Source organism: Leptonychotes weddellii, chromosome 9 (genome assembly GCF_054177405.1).
Source record: "Leptonychotes weddellii isolate Sample4059 chromosome 9, ASM5417740v2, whole genome shotgun sequence".
NCBI lineage: Eukaryota > Metazoa > Chordata > Mammalia > Carnivora > Phocidae > Leptonychotes > Leptonychotes weddellii.
The window spans coordinates 39,909,291-39,931,862 of record NC_138377.1 but is presented as its reverse complement, the minus strand read 5'-3'; the positions used below and the strand labels follow the sequence as shown (position 1 = coordinate 39,931,862).

The 22,572-nt window shown below is 39.3% G+C and overlaps 1 pseudogene; it reads left to right on the top strand.

Moving 5' to 3' along the window:
• Window positions 1-1,781: 1,781 nt before the first annotated feature.
• Window positions 1,782-3,240, top strand: LOC102736980 (G2/mitotic-specific cyclin-B1 pseudogene; annotated as a pseudogene).
• Window positions 3,241-22,572: the final 19,332 nt, after the last annotated feature.

The following is a 22,572-nucleotide window of genomic DNA, read 5'->3' as shown; positions in this document are numbered from 1 at the left end:
CTCCCTGCTCGGCGGGGAGTCTGCTTCTCCCTCTGACCCTCCCCCTCTCATGCTCTCTCTCTCAAATAAATAAATAAAATCTTAAAAAAAAAAAAGGAAAAATAAAAGTGGAAGGATTCAATGGAGACACTTTCAAATAAGATGTTTTCTTAGTCGCAATCTTGTGCCTTCCTTTAAAAGCATTTGTAAACATTAACTAATATCGTATTCTCCAAAGACAATTTCTAATGACATTTTTACCCTAAAAATTAAATTTTCTTATAAACACTGCCACTGAGGCATCAGCATTTTTGTTACTCTGGATTTGTTCTATAAAATATTTACTTGTTAAATGGAGGCAGTACCTTTCAGCCAAATGCCCAAAGGTAATACAAGGAAGCTTTATAATCACCATTATATAAACAGTTTAACAGTGAAATGTAGGTTGTTGGCAGGGGTGGTTATAAGTAGAAATGAGAGAAGAAGGAGGAATAAACTAAAATAGGAGGGACATACTCCACAGAATTTATTAGCACAAAATATTTCAACAGTAAAACTATGAGCATTCACAGCTAGAAACTGTAATGACATCTATGTTTCTAACCCAGTAAGGGACCCAGTTTCACCTTGGACCCAACCTGGGAGTGACTTTCTATCAAAAAACCAAGGATTTTTTTTTTAATTCTCCCATTTTTAGGACAGTAGCAGAACAGAGAAGCAGATGAGTGAGATACAGTATCAGAGATTGAATACTGCAGTGCTATAGAAATGTATAGTCACTTACCAAGGGTAACAGGTAAACTAACCTTAGGCATTTGGCAATGGTAACTGGAAAAGAAAAAAGTAAATTTCTTTAAATGCACTTGATGAAGATTTTATATTTGAGATTCAAACTTTAGAGGATATTCTTGACTAAGGTGGAAAGATACACAAGAAAAGTGTCCTTATTCCACTCCTAACTTCCAGAAGAAAAACTGTGAAGTCAATGCAATCCTGAGATGTCTCACTAAATCCCCCAAATGTCAGGGGAAGCAAACTAAATTGAGCCCTTAACTTTCTTCTCCTCTTACTGAGGAGGAATGGAACAACTTTTGGAGAGAAAAATGGAACATTGAGCTGACTCTCTGAGATGGAAAGGAATGAGATCACTCAGCTCTATACTGAGTTGAGGAAGGTGTCCACAGCCCAAAGTTACCTCACAAGGGAAGGGTAGATATACCCGAAATATCACATGTCCCTGGCAGAGGATCTTAAATAACACCGCAAAAGAACTAGCATGTGCTAAAAAGAGGGGTACTAATGAAGAGTGCCTTCTACCACAGATGAACACTGTCCCAACTTTCACAGTCCCTTATAGGAGAAAGGATATATCACAGTCACCTCAAGTCCCAAACTGTAGCAGAGTCAGGAAAACAAATGAGGTTCCACAGTAATGGGAACACAAAGAAGTCATCCTCAATAATATCAGGCATGGGTGGAACAGCAAAACGGCACAGCAACCATTGCAAACATACAATAGCCAAACAAAACAGACTAAACAAAGGCGGGAATAATATACCATATTGAAGACACAAAGACAAAGAATGCAGCTGAGTAGGAAATAAAGCTCATGGAACAGAAGAAAATTCCTCAAAAATTTTTTATGCTACAAAACAATAAAAACATGAGTTCAATACAATAAAAAAAAAAAACCCAAGATAATAGAATAATAAAATTGAAAAAGGAGTTACAGATCTAAGGAAATGAACTGAGGACCATCATTATTATGGAATTTGTTAAAAAGAATCATGTATAAAATAGACACTGCAGGGCCTGGCGTGCTGCAGAGGAACGGCTGTTGATCTGCGGTGGCTTCAGGTCCCCGGCTCGTTGGTGGCTCCCGCGCTCTGCTTCTCCCCACTTCTCTCCAGCAGCTGCCTGGTGAAGACAAAGCCATGGCGCTCCGGGTCACCAGGAACACAAAAGTTAATGTTGAAAATAAGGTGAAGGTCAGTATGGCAGGCACAAAGCGCGTGCCTCTGGCCACGACTGCGGCCTCCAAACCCGGGCTGAGGCCAAGAACGGCTCTCGGAGACATTGGTAACAAAGTCAGCGAACAACCACAGGCCAAACTGCCTCTGAAAAAGGAAGCAAAAACTTTGGTTCCTGGAAAAGTTATTGCTAAAAAAATACCTAAACCTCTGGAAAAGGCACCTGAGCCTGTGCCAGAACCAGAGCCAGATCCTGAGCCCATTAAAGAAGAAAAACTTTCGCCTGAGCCTATTTTGGTTGATACTCCCTCTCCAAGCCCAATGGAAACATCTGGATGTGCCCCTGCAGAAGAATATCTGTGTCAGGCATTCTCTGATGTAATTCTTGCAGTGAATGATGTGGATGCAGAAGATGGAGCTGATCCAAACCGTTGCAGTGAACATGTGAAAGATATTTATGCTTATTTGAGACAACTTGAGGAAGAGCAAGCAGTCAGACCAAAATACCTACTGGGTCGTGAAGTCACTGGAAACATGAGAGCCATCCTTATTAACTGGCTAGTACAGGTTCAAATGAAATTCAGGTTACTGCAGGAGACCATGTACATGACTGTTTCCATTATTGATCAGTTCATGCAGAATAACTGTGTGCCCAAGAAGATGCTGCAGCTGGTTGGTATCACTGCCATGTTTATTGCAAGCAAATATGAAGAAATGTACCCTCCAGAAATTGGTGACTTTGCCTTTGTGACTGACAACACTTACACTAAACACCAAATCAGACAGATGGAAATGAAGATTCTAAGATCTTTAAATTTTGGTTTGGGCCGCCCTCTACCCCTGCATTTCCTTCAGAGAGCAACTAAGATTGGAGAGGTTGATGTTGAGCAACATACTTTGGCCAAATACCTGATGGAACTAACTATGTTGGACTACGATATGGTGCACTTTCCTCCTTCTCAGATTGCAGCAGGAGCTTTTTGCTTAGCACTGAAAATTCTTGATAATGGTGAATGGACACCAACTCTACAGCATTATCTCTCATACACTGAAGAATCCCTTCTAAATGTTATGCAACACCTGGCTAAGAATATAGTCACGGTGAATCATGGGCTTACAAAGCACATGACTAACAAGAACAAGTATGCCACATCTAAGCATGCTAAGATCAGCACTCTGGCACAGCTAAATTCTGCACTAGTTCAATACTTAGCCCAGGCTGTGGCAAAGGTGTAACTTGTAAACATGAGTTAGAGTACTATAACTGCAAATAAAATTGGCACCATGTGCCATCTGTACATATTATATGTTACCTTTACTTTTAATAAAGTTTGTGGTCCTTTTTACTTCTTAAAAAAAATAGACACTACAGAAAATGTAATTACTGACATGAAGAAAGGCAGGTGAATGAATGCAGAAAAGAGAGAAAGATGAAAGCTTTTAGAAAAGACAAAGATGATCCAGCATAAGAATAATTAGGGTTCCAAAGATAGAGAACTCAACAAATGGGAGAGAATGTAGTCAAAGATATAATACAAGCATATTTCTGTACCAGAAAGAAACCCTTATATTTACATGCAATTGATTTTCAACAGGAGTGCCAAGACAATTAAATGGGGTAAGAAGTCTTTTCAACAAATGGTACTAGGGCAAGTGGACATCCTCTTGCATGTAGCAAAAAAAGAACTTGGGGTGGGGGGGTCGGTGAAATAGGCGAAGGGGATTAAGAGGTATAAAATTCCAGTTATAAAATGAATAAATCATGAGGACAAAAAGTATAGCCTAGGGAACGTGGTCAGTAATATTATAATAGCATATGGTGACAAATGTGACTACACTTATTATGGTGAGCTCTGTATGATGAATAGAATTGTCAATTCACTATGTTATACACCTGCAACTAATATAACATTGTGGATCGCTATCTCACATCATATACAAAAATTAACTCAAAATAAATCAAAGACCTAAATGTAAAAGCAAAATTTATAAAACTCTTAGAAGAAAATATAGGCATCTTCATGTCCTTGGATCAGCCAATTAGATTTCTTTAAAAAGACACCCAAAGTGGAAGTAACAAAGGGAAAAGGAAAAGATAAATTAGACTTCACCAAAATTTAAAACTTTCGTGCTTCAAAGGACACTATCCATAAAAGGGAAAATATAACCCACAGAATGGAAGAAAATATTTACAAATCACGCATCTAATAAGGAACTAATATCTAGAATATATAAAGAACTCTAACAACTCAATAAAAAGACCAGGAACCGATGGGCAATAATTCAATGGACAAAGGATTTGAATGGACATTTTTCCAAAGTATACACCTAGTCAAGAAACACATGAAAAGATGCTCAACACTATTAGCCTTCACAGAAATGCAAATTAGGGTATGAGTGAATACTACCTCACAACCCCTAGGATAGCTCTATTCAAAAAGATGATAACAAGTGTTTCTGAGAACATGAAGAAATAGGAATTCTCATACACTGCTAGTGGGAATATGAAATAGTGCAGCTGCATTAGAAAATGGTCTGTCAATTCCTCAAAAAGTTAAACATAGAATTCCTATATGAGCCAGCAATTCCACAGCAAGTAGAAACCTAGGAGTAACAAAAACATGCCTACACAAAACTTGTACATGAATGTTCATAGCACCATTATTCACAATAGCCAAAAAGTGGAAACAACCCAAACATCCATCAACTGATGAATAGATAAACTAAGTGTGATACTAAGTGTGATACACATGTACACTGGAATATTATTCAACCATAAAAATGAAGTACTGATATATCCAATAGCATGGATGAACCTTGAAAACATTATACTAGGGCGCCTGGGTGGCTCAGATGGTTAAGCATCTGCCTTCTGCTCAGGTCGTGATCCCAGGGTTCTGGGATCCAGCCCCACATCGGGGGTGGGGGGGTGGGGAGTGTTCCTGCTCAGAGGGGATCCTGCTTCTCCCTCTCCTTCTCCTGTTCCCCCCGCTTGTGCTCTCTCACTCTGTCAAATAAATAAATAAAATCTTTAAAAAAAAGAAAACATTATACTAAATGAAGAAAGCCACATGCAAAAGGCCACATACTGTGTAATTCTGTTGTGTGAAATGCATAGAATAAGCAAATGCATCAAGACAGAAAGTAGATTAGTGGTTGCCATGGAGTGACCACTAATAGGGTATGGTTTCTTTTTGGGTGGTGAAAGTTTCCTGGAATTTGTGGTGATATTTGTACAACTTTGTGAATATATTAAAAACTATTGAACTGTACAGTTTAAAAGGATGAATTTTATGGTATCTGAATTATATCTCAATAAAAAGGATATTTCTCTTAAAAACTAAAAATAAAATTTGCAAAATATATCTATAACTTTCCTAGAACCAGATGTTCTAGAAAAATTTGAGACAGAATGCTCAATGCCAAGCTGGATAAACTTCAAGGTTAAAGACAGTTTCAAGGATAGAGTTTTTCAAGCAGCCACGGAAAAACAAAACAAAACAAAACAACAAATTGCCTAAAAAGGTTTGCGAGTAAGGATACAAGCTATCCTCTGGTTTTTCTACAGCAACAGTCATTGATAAAAAAAAAAATTAATTTTTTTTGGAGGAGACAGCTTTATCACTTTAAAGAAAGTAAGTTATACCTACTCAAGAGAGTATTTAAGTCCAGGGAACACTGTCTTAAACATGTATGAACTCAGAAAACACAACTCAGAAGTTTCTTATTGAGAAAACCACTCGATATGAGATCCTGCTAATTAAGAGATAATCAAAATAAAGAACTCAAGAATGAAGAAGTTATCATAAATATTTAAATATAAAATCAAGGGGCGCCTGGGTGGCTCAGTCGTTAGGCGTCTGCCTTCGGCTCGGGTCATGGTCCCGGGGTCCAGGGATCGAGCCCCGCATTGGGCTCCCTGCTCGGCGGGAAGCCTGCTTCTCCCTCTCCCATTCCCCCTGCTTGCGTTCCCTCTCTCGCTCTGTCTCTCTCTGTCAAATAAATAAAATCTTAAAAAAAAAAAGGAAAAGACCTTTAATAAATAAATAAATATAAAACCAATTTAAATTTTTTAAATATAAAAACAATTCTAAATACAAAGCCAATACTAAATCACTTTGAAATCATTGTTACAGAACAGAACATGAACAGTATGAACCTGGACAATATAAGAATAATACAACTAACCAAAACCGAGAATTGGAGAAGGGTGATGGGCAGTCTTCAGCCTTCATAAAAAGGAGTCAATAATATTATGTAAACTGAAACATATTAGGGGTACCTGGATGGCTCAGTCAGTTAAGCATCTGCCTTCAGCTCAGGTCATGATCCTGGGGTCCCAGAATGGAAGAGCCCTGTTTCTGGCTCCCTACTCAGTGAGGAGTCTGCTTTTTCCTTTGCCCGCCCCTCCCCCCGCCCCAGCTGGCATGGTCTCTCTCGCTCACTCACTCACTCTCTCTCAAATAAATAAAATCCTTAAAAAAATAAAAATAAACTGAAACATTTTGGTAAAAAATAAAAAAAAATCTTCATGGTTTTTGTAATTTCTTTTTTTAACTTTAGAGGGATTGTTAAAGAAATACCACAAAGAAATTTTATGTGTCAACTTGACTGAGGTAAGGGTTGCTCAGATACCTGGTAAAACATTTCTGGGTGCATCTGTGAGGGTGTTTCCAGCAGAGAGTAGCATATGAATTGGTGAACTGAGTCAAGAAGATTGCCCTCCCCAAAGTGGGTGGGCATCATCCAACCTGTGGAGGGCCTGAATACAACAACAAGGTGGAGGCAGGGCAAATTCACTCTCTCTGCTTGGAATGAGACATCCATCTTCCCCTACCCTCAAACACTGGACATCAATGCTCCTGGTTCTCAGGCTTTCTGACTCAGATGAGGACTTATATCATCAGCCCCCCTCATCCCACCCCTGTTCTCAGGCCTTATGGACTCAGACTGAAAGTACAGCCCTGGTTTTCCTGGCCCTCCAGCTTGCTGCAGGCAGATTTTGGGACTTCTGGGCCACATAACCACGTGAGCCAATTCTCATAATAAATCTCCTCTTATATATCTCTCTCTATATATTTTATTGGTTCTGTTTCTCTGGAGAAACCTAATACAGATTTTTTTAAATATCTTCCTTCAGATTTGCTTCAGATCCCTTTTCTTCCTATTAAGTTCAAATAAAATGAATATGTTTCTATTAAAAATAGAATTTCTGATAGGATGCCATTTGGCAAAGGGTTTCAACCAGCTTTTTGCAAAGAGCTGAAAATTCATATTAGAATGCCACTGCATGGTATTCATAGTTACCACTCCAACAAACTGTATGTGGTTCTCATTCTATAGGGTAGGCTCAGTTATAAATTCCATTAAAGTCCCAAGTATGGAATAAGCCACATAGTACCTCAACTGAAGATTGGATCCTGATGCCCAGAGTGGGCAATCAGGTAAATGCCACTCTGGAAAGGCTGTTATAGCCATGTTTCTCCTCTGGGTGTGCTACATGTTAATTGTAGCATAGGAACTATGGTTAAAGAAAGCAAAATCCAAGTTCCTGCTTCCTGAGTAGCTATGAAAAAAGCCAGACAACACATGATGTCACCACCTTAACTTGTGCTAAGATTGTGGAATTCACGGGGAGAGCTAGATATGAAGCATTCTTCAGTCTGCTTGACGATGGGGGTGAGAGTGGGGCTTCATCCTGGCATCCCTTCCTTCAGTTACTGCTCTGGCTCAGGACCATCTGCACACCCACTGTAAGATGCAACAAACCTCTTTCCATCCATGTTCCATGTAACTTTGTCTATGTCAGTAAGCACCAATAGAAGACCCCTAGAGATAATTTCCCCTACTCTATATTGAATCCAGAACCAGATGTGGATTTTAAGGTTGAGAATCCCAAGCCAAGAAGGAGAAATTTAAAGTTTCATGGAATTGTCCAAATGCTTTCACTTTGAGCTGATTCTCTCAGGATTTTAGTCAATTTCTGGGTATGTTTAGGGGGCCCTTTTTGGTCTATAGCCTACAATGTGCAAAATATTTGTGGTTTCAGAGATTAACAAAAATTAAGCTTGTAATCTGCTCCAGCTGAGTCAATAAACTTCAGAGAAGGGTTCCATTGCCGTGGCCCCATTGGTCCCATCATGCCATCAAGATCAGGTGTCATTCATTCATTCAACCAATATTTAGTGAACATCTACTCTATGTCAGGCTCTGTTCAAGGCACAGGGAATGCAGCAGTGAACAAAAAAGAAAACAAAACAAGGAGCTTACATTCATTCATTCAACAAGTTCTTTGATGTTGCTATCTCTACAACATATCTGCTTTTTTTAATTACTGGTTTCAGAAGAATTCTAGAGACCATTGCCACTTAAAAAGTAAAACTATGTATGGGGCAACTGGGTGGCTCAGTTGGTTAAAGTGGCCGACTCCTGATTTCAGCTCAGGTCATGATCCTAGAGCTCAGGGTTCTGGACTCGAGTCCCACCTTGCGCTCTGCACTCAGCGGGTAGTCTGCTTGGGATTCTCTCCCTTTCTCCCTCTGCCCCTCCCCCTGCTCGCACGTGCGATTTCTCTCTCTCTCTCAAAAATAAATAAATAAATCTTTTTTTTAAAAAAAAAGTAAAACTATGTAAGTTCACAAGTTAGAAAAAATAAGGGTCATGTCATATAGTGGTTAAGAAAAAAACCTGTGGTGTCACACTCTCTGGGTTCATGCCCTGGCTCCATCAGTTATCAATTTGGTAACCATGGGCAGGTCTCCTAACTTCTTTTTTTAAAGATTTTATTTATTTATTTGTCAGAGAGAGAGAGAGCACAAGCCGGGGGTACAGCAGGCAGAGGGAGAAGCAGGCTCCTCGCTGAGCAAGGAGACTGATGCGGGACTCGATCCCAGGACCCTGAGATCATGACCTGAGCCGAAGGCAGCCGCTTAACTGACTGAGCCATGCAGGTGTCCCAAGTCTCCTAGCTTCTTAAAGCCTCAGTTTCCTCATCTGGAAAATGGGTGGTACAATAATAGACCTTCATAGGCTTGTTGTGAGTGTGTGAAACAATCCATGTAGAGTTTAGCAACAGCACTAAATACATAACAATTGAGTGATAAATGTTTGCCATTGTTAACAGTAAAGGTGTTTAAAATGCAAAAAGAATATTTTAATTATCGAAAGATCCCTTGGAAAAGGAGTATTTAAATGCTGATTTACTCAAGGGAACCTAAGTTCAGACCAGAAAAGCTTAGTGTTATCTCTTATGATTAACTGAAAATTAATCAGAAGTTAAAATAACATAAATCAATAAGACTATTTGTTTCAAGTCTTTCAGTAATGGGTTGTGAGGTAAAACTGTGTAAATACTGTGAGTTTGGTATCTTTCCAAGTGCACTTTGTACAACCTCTGATCGTGGAGGTACAGACTCATACCTATTCACTGAATAACATTTCCTATTAAATGCCCATACTTTGAGCTCCCAACCAGGCATTGCGAAATGGCATGATTCAACAAGAAAGGCTGGCAAACTCATGTATGATGGAAAGAATGAGGCAGTGCTCTGTCATCTGAGATAAAGATGATCTGGACACTGACCCATTTATATCTACAAAGAGTGCCATCTCCAACACAGCCATGTCTGATGATAAGGCTGTACATCCCATCCTAGAACTTCCACTTTTCCTGACCTCCTCTATCAATTAGCCTGGTACTTACTTCTGGAGGATGCTTAGTTTACCCAGAGTAGAGGATTTGTTTTCTAGTCAGCAGATGCTTTCAAGTGGTAATTTAACTGTCAATGAAAAATAAATAAAAGGTGTTGCAAATTCTGTAAGATCTTAGCCATTTATGGAAGCTCTGTTGTTATTGAATGTATCTTCCTCTCGGTTGCCTGGGGAACTGCATTTTAATGTCACACATCAAGCAGTTCTTTCCTGAATGTAATTGTAGTTTTTCTGATGCCATGGTTAAAGCTGTTCAAATGTTTGGCTTCTGGCAAATATTTCCTAACGTCATTCATGACAGTGATGGATCTGAAGCAATTTTAATACATTTTTAAATTCCACTAACTTGTTAAATAACCAGAGAAAGAATCCTATATAAATTTAAAATATCTTTATTACCCAAAGAGGTGTCTGGGAAGATACATTCAAATTTGTAATGATCTGATGCTTTCAAGACTGTGGTTGGTCCTTTACCGAATCACATGTAGAGGGCAGCCATGATCTCTCATAAGAGAGGTGCCTTATGGCAAGATGAAGCCCTGCACTGGGTTGACCATTGGTTTCTGGCAGTCACTGCTAGATGCCTACCCAATATTCTCTCTCACCTTCTTTTTTTACTGAGAGCTCTCCAGCTTAGTTCAGAGAGCCAATGTGCCTGGACTTGGCTAAAAACACATATTTTCCAAGCTCTCTGCAGCTTCAATGGTCTTATGACATCATTCTATCCAAAGAGTTATCAGTCACTGGGTGGCACTTCTGGGAAAGACCTTTCAAAGGGAGTGGATAGGTGCTCAGCTGATAGGCACTTTATGCCTTCATATTCTTTCTCTTACCAGGAGTGCAGAAGCCATGCTAGAGGTGGATCAGTCATCTTGTTCCCAGGAAGCCACAAGTACATGCTCAGGCTGGCTGAGCAGAAAGATGTGAAGATCCTAAGTCCCTGATAGCACAGCATAGCCTCCATTCCAGCCTGGGACCACCTCCCCCTCCAGGCTTCCCATTACTTGAGAAAAGTGAAACAATTTTCAGCCTCCAACAGGTGGATCTTTAGAGCCCTCTGTCCAAACACTTAGTTTCCCAATTTTACCTGCAGCATTCCATTTACAGGTACCAAATTTTGTATCAGATAGGATTTGTGTTTGGCTTTTAATGATAGGGACTCAAATACTAGTGGCACAAATTGTTTCACAATTTGTTTTATTATAACAGTAAGGCATAAACATTTGCTGGTTACTAGGTAGCAGAGAATTCTAGATGTCTCTGTCTCCATTCTCCCCTTCTTCTAAAGTAATAGAATCCTAATATTAATCTGGGTACATGGCCACCCTCAATGAAGATACCTTCCTGACAACCTCACACTTAGATGAAGACATTGATTTCTGGACAATGGGATGTTAAGAAAAAGAATGTATTCAACTTTGAGGTTGCATCTCCCTTCTTGTAGCCTGGAATGGGAACATAGGGGCTTAAAGGATTATGTAGACAAAGCAATCCCCTATAGATAATGGAACAACCAGATAGATGGAGCCTGGAGCCTTAATGACTTTATGGAGCAGAGCCACTATGTCAGTCCAGTCATATACTTGAGAGAAAAATACATTCTTCTGTTGTTTAAGCCCTGGTATTTTGGACCTCCATTATGGGAAGCAGAACTTATGTCCTAATTAATACACCTGGGATATATAATTTAGACTTCAGAGCCAGATTTAAAGAGATGCAAATGTCAATCGTATGATGTTGGCATCCTGTGTGATTTATCTGATTCATCAATCTTTAACTGACATCATTGTTTTAGAACTCTGTATTGAATAGAGAAAATCCCACATTTTAATAAAAAGAACTCTTAATCTTTCCTGGAATTATACCTTTCTCTGATGATCTCTAGTCTCAAAGCCTCTAGATTCCTTTCTATAGCTGTCAAGGACTGTTTACCACTATTAGAGAAATGATCTTGCCATTCCCTTTCACTTTCTAGTTTTTTCTTGTTTGATTAAGTGTATGTTTTCTGTGCACCGAAAGGATAGAAAACCCCTCATTCCTGAGCAAACCAGGATGGTTGGTTACACTAGTTATACTTAAAATATGTTACCCTGTTACTTTTCCAAGAGCTTCTGAGTTTTTATCTACAACTACCTTTCTACTTTTTTTCCCTTTCATTCTCAACTAACATTTGTTGATTTTCCATTATATGCCAAGTATAATATTAGGTTTTGGAGAAGTACAAAGGATAATGGGAAAAGGACCTTTTCATCTACTAAAGGAAACAGATGGGTAAATCTAATTATAATATATTGTAATAAATATAATTAAAGAGGTAAGTGTGAAATATTTGGGGAGTACAGAGGAAGCAGTAATTTGAAATAATGATTGAGTTAGGAAAGGGCTTCATAGAGAAGGAGGCATTTGATATGCATCTTAAAGATGGTTAGGTATTCATCAAGCAGGAAAGTTGCTTCTTAGCACTTAGTGCTTCCTTTATAATGGAACTTTAATCTGAACATAAGTTCAATACAAAACAAAACACAAAACCTGGAAATGGATGCTCATTATTCATGATTTCTTTTTGTGAAATTTTTATCTGAATCTTTCCCCCACCCAGAAACATGTTGTAGTAGTTCTGGTTAAAGAAATGCAAACAGAAGTTGTTGGAAGGATGGGAAGATTAATCAAGAGGGACATGCAGTTGATGTAAGCCCTTTTGCCATTTCCCCTTACCCTTCCTGGGATTCAGAGGTGATGACTGGCACTCCAACAGCCATATTGGACCATGAGGTAACTTTCAGAATGAGTGCACTAATGATGGCAGATTGGAAAAATAGGAGGTATCTGGCTCGTGATAACTGTGGAGCAACCATAGGAGTCCTGGACTATCTACCTCAGGGCTTTTACAAGAAAGAAAATTAATCTTTTATGTATTCATACCATTGCTATTTAGGGGTTTGGATTATATGAAGTTAAATCTAATCACAACTAATATAAGTAACAAGTCAAATTTTTAGTGATTACTATATTAGCAGTCAAACACCCACCACTACTATGACAGTTTGAATAAGAATTCTCTGACATAGTACAAAAAATACAGACATCATTTTAGATAATGGAAAAATATCAGACAACCTTTGGCCATATCCCGCCTCAGCCCTGCTTAAGCTCCCATCTCTCTTCAGATGCTGGGTCCCTCTGCTACCCCTTCCCTTCTTTTCAGGATTAGCTCTATTTGCCCACCACGTCAACCATTACATTCCTGTCCATTCATTTTGTTAATCAGGTCATCTATACTCTAGGGCTCAGCCTAGCTAAGCCCTGATGATCATGTACTTTATACTCCTAAAATATATTTTGCTTATTATAGACAACTTTCTCCCCTAAAAAGAATTCTGTATTAACTCAAACTAACGTTTTCCCTCTACACCTATATTATCTCAATCCCAAAGCTTCCTCAACCAACCTGTAGCTATTTGTTGCAGTTCTGTATCATTTAATATCCATGGAAAAGCTTGGTCCACAAACGAAACTCCTAACCAAAGACATATGGATTGAGTTTATACTGTTAAATGATAAACTGAAGCATATTAAATTTTCAAGAGTTTATTTGAGCAAAAATTGATTCCAGTCAGGCAGCACTAAACTGGAAGTGGTTAGGAACGCTCCACCAAAAGGAGCCAGGGAAAAGACTTTTTATAGAGAAGATGTTGAAGCAAAGCAAGGAAATTATTTGATTGGCTATAGCTTAAGCAGCTGCCTTATTTGGGAAAGGCTAGTTGGCTGTTTGTGATTGGTTGCCCTTAGGTTTTGATTTCTTTACCTTGAGTCATTTACAGGCTTAGGTTTTGGTTTGCTTACTCAGGCCATAAAGGCATTTAAAGCTACCCAGTCTAATGGCCTCCTTGTTTAATTAATTTAACAATCTAAAGCCCTAACAATTTCTTCATACTCCATCTGTATAGTACAAATTGCTTTTCTAAATCTAAGGAATGAGATCATTAATACTAATGTTATATATGTTTGTTTATACCGATGAGGTCCCAGAAAAAAATTCTGAGTTAATGTGCATTCCTGTTCAGGTATCAGACTTACATTTTCGTGAGAAAGCCTAGAGACAAAAAATGTTAGAATTTTAGGCTGGTAGGGAGGTATTCTTGAGCAGGAAAGCCTCAGTGCCCCTCAGTTTCCAATGGATAAGAAGCCCCTACTCCCAACCTTCAGACTCTAAATAAAGCTGTCTTTGGCTTCCATGTACCATGAGGTGTGGGGGAGATGAGAGAGGCTTCAATGGAATTGGAAAAGGGGATATATCCCAACAACAACAGTAAGTCCTGGGTCTTGGGAAATGGCATCACGTGGGTCTGTGTATCTGCAAAGTTGTGAAGAATCTAAAAGGAGAGTTGTATAAACTTTCTTCTCCAAGGCTAAGTCAATTTCCTTCTCTTGACTCCCTGGTTTTACTTGACCTGTTTCTTTCCTCTTCTTTTGGCTTCTTCCATACCTGCCAAAATCTGCCCTTCTCACTTTTGTTATATACCTAATATTAATGATATTAATGATTATTTAAAGAATGAAACATATTTCCAAACTGAGTGTGTGTGTATATCAATTATATATATATATCTTCTTATTGAAATCTACACAGAATTATATAGGAGTAGGCAGTTGTAACATTTGTGAATGAGTTTGGGAAATATAGCTTACTTAGAAGAATGGTGAAACTTTTCAGAATGCTAACATGATAGGAGCATGTGTTTCAACAGTATATTCCAAGCTTCAGTCATTCAAGTACCATCTGGCTCTCATGATTGTCCTTATTTCTGAGGGTATTTTAAAAGCTCCAGGAGCCACCCCATACAACCAAAACCTTGGAGGGGTGTACAAAAATATTCCCAACCTTGTATGTTGTAATCACCTACCTTAAATATGATTCAAACCATGGAAGAGAACAGGCCCTTTGTGGCTAGGCCAAGAACGGCATCCAACTAAATAAGGATCAAACAGAAATCAAGAAATGAGCAGAAGGCAGAGAAACTCAATTCTCACCCCATATCCCCTCACCACACTCCCTCAAGCCAAAAAAGAAAGTCACAGCTAAGCTCTAGGCTAATACAATCTTTACATGGAAATCTGTGAGCAGTGGCAGAGATTGAGAGAAAGAGGCTCTGAAAGCCATCCGTTCTGATTTTGGCAATGATGTAGAGAAAGAACACAGTTTGACATTCAGACAGGTCTGTGGAATTCCAATTTAGCCACTGATTAGAAGCTCTGTACCTTGGGCATATTCCTTAACCACTGTACTTCATTTTCATCTTCTGGAAAATGGGACTAACAATATCCTCCTTGCAAAGTTACTGAAATAAATTTTTTAAATATAACATACATGATATGATCCCATTGATATAACTTCTACAAACAAGGAGGACTCATCTGAGATGTTAGAAGTTAAGGTATTGGCTATCTTTGAGAGAGGGGAGGGTCTTAGTTGAGAGACGGGTGCAATGATAATTGACTGAGGTTTCCACTTAGGTTTTGGGCACTTTTCTGTATGTAAGTATATTCAACTTTTGTTAAAGTTGAAAGAAATGACATATGTAAGAACCTAGTACTGTGCCTGAGAGATTCTAGGCACCCCGTGAATGACAGTTGTTATTTGTTGGCCATTTTAGAGAAATCAATAAGAATGAAGCCAGATTTTAAAGATTCCAATAATTTGTGCAGAAGCACAACATGTCATTAACAGCCCACATGGGAATTTGAGAAATACTGTTATTAGCATCAGAGGCGGAAGTAACTAGAAGGTGTGAAAAACTATATTTCATGTAATTGAAGAGGATCAATTTTACTGTTACACAGCACTTCATCTAGTTCCCATGTCCTACTAGAGGTACCCTGAAATCTTTCCCTCTAGTCTGATCCCCATCCACCATTTAGGCCTGCTTATGTCCATTTTAAATGAAAATTCAGTTCCTACTAGTTAAACAAATTTTTCCATCGAAAAACTGTGGCAAGCTTTGATCTAATCAAAGCAGTTGATCTAATCAAGACTTGATTGGTAAGCCTTCTTGCAACACTAACAGAAGAAGGCATTTTTTTTTTTTTAAGATTTTATTTATTTATTTGACAGAGAGAGAACACAAGCAGGGGGAGCGGCAGGCAGAGGGAGAAGCAAGCTCCCCGAAAAGCAAGGAGCCGGTTGGGGGACTCGATCCCAGGACCCTGGGATCATGACCTGAGCTGAAGGCAGACGCTTAAACAACGGTGCCACCCAGGCAAATAAATCTTTATTCTTTTTTTCCTTAAAATCTTCCATCAGCTTTAAACAAAATAAGGGCAAGCCTTTCATCTTTCTAAGAACAAAAAGCCTAACTGGTGTTTGTGTGGCTGCACCTGTCTGTTCACTTACATAGTGTCACCATTTTCCAGGAATCAATACAATTATTTGCCCCTAGACATAGTTTCCCAGCAACACACATCTTGAACCAATTCAGGTGAATTTCCTTTGTCATTTATTGTCACCTGGCTTCTGCATCAAGTGACTGTAACCTTCCGCAAACATTAGGATTATGCCTACTCAAGGGAAATGAGTAAATGTTATGTTTATACACTGTCTTTCTCTTGAGATTTTATGATACTGAGCAAAGAGTCATAGTCAAGGCCACCATAGTCTCTTTGAAGGCAGCTGGCCAGGTATTTTTGTGCCATGCAAACAGAGCAAAACAGATTTACTCCCAGGGTTTTCTGACCGAAAGGAAAGGCAGGACTTTCAACAACTATTGATGATCAAGAGACACCCAAGAAATAATCTGATTTTCCTGCACAAGAGTCTACCCTGACATTTTCTCATTCTTTCCACTGGGAACAGGCTGGCAAGTACCTTTAAGGCAAAACAACAGTCAAGTTATTGCCAAACCATTTAGCAAATAGTATGTAAATTTTCCATGTTTTAAGTGTAAATATCCTTCACTTTAAATTCCCTTTATCCTTCCAAATCGAATTTTTTAAACTTTACGTTGTCTGAATTCTTGTAGGCAAGATGTTTACTTTGGTATTTACTAAAGTGTTTTTTTTTTTTGTGATTGCTAAGCAAATTAATCATATTTTTAAATCACGATGTACAGTTTTTATTTGAAAAATAATGAGTTATTTTTGATATGGTTAAAATCTCCTATAACCTCACCACAATTGTCATCAATTTGCTGTATTTCTTTTTAATCTTTTTAATTTCCTATATACAGGTGGTTATTTTTATTTCACATTGTTATATTCCCATTGGCAACCGCTTTGTTCTTTTACCTCTGTATTATATGAATTTTTCCATGTTACAACAAAATTTTTGAAGCCACTTTAAAAAAAAGTAGCTTACTATCCAGTTAATTTGATAAATCTCATAGAGTACATCATTATCGACTATCACTCAAGGATAATCACTCTCAGATGACCTTTGCCAGGGTCTTAAATTTGCACCAGGTATAGATAAGTAAATTAGTCTTTACTTTCAAGGTACTTTTCCTTATTCCGTACTTGGAAAAAATCTAAAGTACAGCTATATTACAAGTGATGTGACCTTGCATGAGTTATTTATCCTCTAAACTCAGCCCTTTTTTTCTGTAAAACGGGGATGATAATAGAACCCCGTTCAAGATGTGAGATCAGTTCCTCTCATACGCTAAGCAATCAGTAAATGCTACTGATAAATGAAGGGTATGTTTTAAACAAGATTCATTTCCAGTCAAAACAAATGGAAAAGGAACTGTTGGACTTTTAGTAACAGATTTTAAATTAGGTTATGATCTTGCCCCGAGTGTAGGGGGCAGCCTAAAGAAATGTAAGTCATGCAATAAACGGAAAATGTAAACCCCTGATCCAGCGGCATCCAGCTTGCCTTTGTCAGGCACTGCCAGACCATCTCCTTGGTAGTCAGAGACCATAACACAGCGACACAGTGACTCTGCACTGGTCAGCTCAGTGCCTTCAGGCAAGCTAAGGCCAGCTCCTCTCAATTGTCAAGCAAATCTTGAAGCTCTACCAGACAAACAAGACGCTTTCCTGCAAAGAGCAGGACACGTTGTTTTTCTTCAGCCTTCAAATGTCTAGATGTTATTCCAAACAAAATTTTATAATGGAGTCCACATTTAGAATTTACTATAAGGTATTTTCCAAAGATTCTAAAATGTCTTGTATGGGGCTGAGGAAGAAAAACTACTAGATTTTTCAGGTTTTTAATAAAATTGAATTTAAATATTTTTTTAAAAGATGAGAAAAACTAAAAAAATAAAATGAAAAAATTTTAAAGAAAATTTGCAAAAATAGCACAAAGAATTCCCATATACCCTTCTATGAGATCCCCTAAATGTTAACATTTTATTGTGCTTGCTTCATCATATCTCTCTCATTTTAAGTCACTGAATACTGCGTATGAGTTCAATATGTTTTCTTCCTTTTTTTTAAAGTAAGCTCTATGCTCAATGTGGGGCTCAAACTCATGACCCTGAGATCAAGAGTCACACTCTACTAATTGAGCCAGCCAGATGCCCATCAATGTGTTTTCTTTACAGTCACTTCCTTCATGTGAACTGGTACTTGTTTCCTATAATGTATAACTCAGCGTATTTTTTAATATATACTTTAAAGTATACACACACAGATACATACATTTATATTTTATCAAAGTGATCAACACATACGGTCAAACAATCAAATAGAAAAGATGACTTTATGATGGAATGCTATAGTTCTGCACTCAACTCTGCTCCTCAGAGGCAATAAATATATATTTTTTAAGATTTTATTTATTTATTTGAGAGAGAGAGAATGAGAGAGAGCACATGAGAGGGGGGAGGGTCAGAGGGAGAAGCAGGCTCCCTGCCGAGCAGGGAGCCCGATGCGGGACTCGATCCAGGGACTCCAGGATCATGACCTGAGCCGAAGGCAGTCGCTTAACCAACTGAGCCACCCAGGCGCCCGAGGCAATAAATATTTTAACCAGTCCTTTTTACTTTGGTTCTTCCCAAACCTACACATCTCTATATAATACACTTCTACTGCTATTTCTTACTAATCAACTCTGGACATTTCGTTTTAACTTCCTACTCTGAAAAACAAGAATTTAGCCCATTTACTCTCTCTCTCCCATAGAGATATCACTATTCTTATTCTTCTGCTGGTCACCTCTGTATCCTCAACAAACATACTAAGTCTCCACTTTTGTTCCATAGAAAGACAACTGCTCTCCCACTTTGTAAGCAAAGGATATTAGCATTCTAATTCTTTACCGTCTCCCCTTCATCTAAAGGCTACCCCTTTACTTTTTTTTTTTTTAACGATTTTATTTATTTGAGAGAGAGAGAGCGAGCAAGCAGGAGCAGGGGAAGGGGCAGAGGGAGAGGGAGAAGCCTACTCCCCGCTGAGCAGGGAGCCCGACTCAGGGCTCGATCCCAGGACCCCGGCATCATGACCTGAGCCGAAGAGAGGTGCTTAACCGACTGACCACCCAGGCGCACCCCCTCTTTACTTTTACATTGTCAATTTATAACATTTTCATCCTGTTCTATAACCACCATTCAAATGTCCATTATTTGTCTAAGTTCATCTTACAAATGGCAAACTAATACGAATTTACATTTCCATGATGATGTAAACATGAGTCGGTGCAGAGCAAGTAGAGTGCTAGGAGTTCTTTTCCACAAGGCCAAGATCATGACCACCTGTCACTTAGTGGAGAATGTTCCCCATGTCAAATTGAAATGGGGATTCTAGCTTCCACCTCCACCAAATCTTTAATGGAATCTTCATGTTTGCCAACTTCTCACTACTCCCTGGTCAGTCATTGCCTGGGCATCTTTGGCTTACCCCTTCTTTCTCAGGTTTTGTGAGCACACAGGAACCCCCAAAATGCCAGAATGTGCTGCTCTGGTTCTCCATAGAAAATTTGTTTTTTTTCTTTAGATCAGCCTTCCATTTTAATTGGTTGCCAAGAATGAAACCAATTCAGGAGCTTTCACATAAATTCTAGATTCCTGTCTTTTATTGAAAAATTATAAAATTGGGTAAGTGGACTCAAATTCTACAGTAATGTGCAACAGAACAGTTTCCTTCCCTTTCCTTGTCTGGCCTCTGAGGTCATGGGTTTTCAACCTTTAAAATACAGACTTGCACTTCATCTCTTTGGCTTCAGCCCCACATCTCACTCCTGCCTCTCTCAGGTTCCAGAGGGCAGGCCGTGCCCCTCTGGGACCGAAGCCCCTCCTTATGTATTCTGCCTTACTTACTGTGTGGTCACAAACCAGAACAGTTTCAGTGACATCACCTGGGAGCTTGTTAGAGATGCAGAACTCCATGCCCCATCCTAGACCTACTGAATCATAATCTGCAGCTAAACGACATTTCCTTGGTGACTCCTAGGCAGATTAAGAAAAGAATTGGTCTAGACTATAGTTTCCCTGCCCTTGCTTCCTTGGGCATCCCCCCTTTTTTTCGGTCTTCCTAAATTTATTCAATTATCTCATACATGGATGTTCCCCACCCCTCCCACTTCATCATCAAGTTTGTAGATTTGCTTTTTATTTTCATTTATTTTCCATTATTTAATAGGATCTCTAGAGACAAAGGAAAAAAAATTGTGTGGTCAGTAATTCAGCAATTTGATAGCTCTTGAAACAGTAGAGCAACAGAAAATTTTGCCATGCCCTGTTTTTGTTTTGTTTGCTTGCTTATGTTTTTTCACCTATCCCCTCAATAAGAGCACAGATGTGAGAGGGGATGACAATGTTTATGATCTTGATGAAACAATTTCTCATGCAGGAATCTCCTGACGCCCTCTGGTTAATTACTTTACACCTGGAAAACTCAGAGACGCTGCTGCCTGCAAGGCTGGTGGCCACCATTCTGCCAGAAGTGCTGGCATTAAAAAAAAAAGCAAACTGGAAATTACAAGAAAGACAAAGGGAAAGGAACAGCTTAGCAGAGACGTGCAAAACCATGTTTCTTTGTTGTTCTGGGTGTATTTTTATTTTTAGCCTCACAACTGCTACTGTACATTTGTCCCAGCCAGTCATCCAAGTATTTGTGGAAATTAACTGCAATGTTATGAATGTTTCACAGATGGATGAACCAAAGCTGATGAGAAAACAAACTGGTTCTGATCTTTTCACCATTTTGGGGATCTGAGTTTTATCTGGCTGAAAATAAATGTTTTCAATCAGAAACTGGACGGGGGCGCCTGAGAGGCACAGTCAGTTGAGCCTTGGACTCTCGTCGGCTCAAGTCTGATCTCGGGGTAGTGGGGTCGAGCCCCATGTTGAGCCCTACATTGGGCTCGGTGCTCAGTGCAGAGTCTGCTTGGCTTTCTCTCCCTCTTCCTCTGCCCCTCCCCACCGTGTGCACTCTCTCTCTCTCTCTCAAATAAATCTTAAAAAAAGAGAGAGAGAAAAAAAGAAACTGTACCATGCAGAGATTTTTTTTTTCCTGCCAGAAACTGAATATCCTACTAAAAGTGGCTTGAACTAGTGTCTCTCAAAATTGGCTGCACATTGGAATTACCTGGGAAACCTGGCTCCCACATCGTGAGGTCTGATCTCATTGGTCTGGGGTGTGACCTAGGCATTGAGAATGATTCTCCATGTGCAGCCAAGGTTGAGAACCATAGGCTGAAACGATGCAGACACTTACTGTTTCATTTAACCAGAAGTCTAGAGATGGCACTGTAGGCATGGCCCCGGGATTCAGTAACGTCGTCAAGGACCCAGGCTCTTCCCAACTTTCTCCTTAGTCATTCTCAGTGTCTCCACCCTGTTACAGATAGCTGCTATAGCTCCAAACATAAAGTGGTCAGACACAGCAGGAAAAGGGAGGTCAAAACCACCGCCTCTCACTTGTCCCTCTAGGAAAACTTCCCAGGGAAATGCCACCCTGACCCCTGCGCTTCAGGAGATTTCTCATTTCATTGGCTAGAACACTCCTAGACCAACTGCCAGTAAAGAAGAATGGCTTCTATCAATTACCCTGTTGCTGTTACAAAACAAAATAAACTTTTTTTAAAGATTTTATTTATTTATTTGACAGAGGGAGAGACAGCGAGAGCAGGAACACAAACAGGGGGAGTGGGAGAGGGAGAAGCAGGCTTCCCTCGGAGCAGGGAGTCTGATGCGGGGCTCGATCCCACACGACCTGAGCCGAAGGCAGACGCTTAACGACTGAGCCACCCAGGCGCCCCATTTCCTAGCTATATTTTAAAAAGCAATTAAATTATAAGAAAATGGAAAAATGATGGAATCATCTAAAAGGATGATACAAATCAATGGTTTAAAAAAAAAATCCTTCAGTTTTCTTTTTTTGTTTTTTTTAAGATTTTATTTATTTGACAGAGAGACACAGCGAGAGAGGGAACACAAGCAGGGGGAATGGGAGAGGGAGAAGCAGGCTTCCCGCGGAGCAGGGAGCCCGATGCGGGGCTCGATCCCAGGACCCTGGGATCATGACCCGAGCTGAAGGCAGGCGCTTAACGGCTGAGCCACCCAGGCGCCCCATCCTTCAGTTTTCTTATTGCATTGCCCAAAGTACTGCATCAGTTTTCAAGAAGGAATAAAAGAAGACTGGAGGAACTATTTTATAGTTTGCTTTAAGATTTCACAGAACAAGTTGAGATTTCAGAATTTCTCATTCTCCAACCATAGTAGCAAAGGAAAAAGAATTGACAAGAGGAGATGTTTCAAAATTATTAGATGAATCAGAAGATAAATGCAAAGACACAGATGGCAGCACTCTAGACTTTAATGATGGTGGAATTGATCATATAAATGAAATCTCAGATTATGAGTTTTCAGATGATGGTGTTACCGATGAATTTTCTCAAACTCAAAAATCAATAAGTGACCTATATATTTCTTAGGACAAAAAGGAAATGTGGCATTTTCATCCAGTTAGTCAT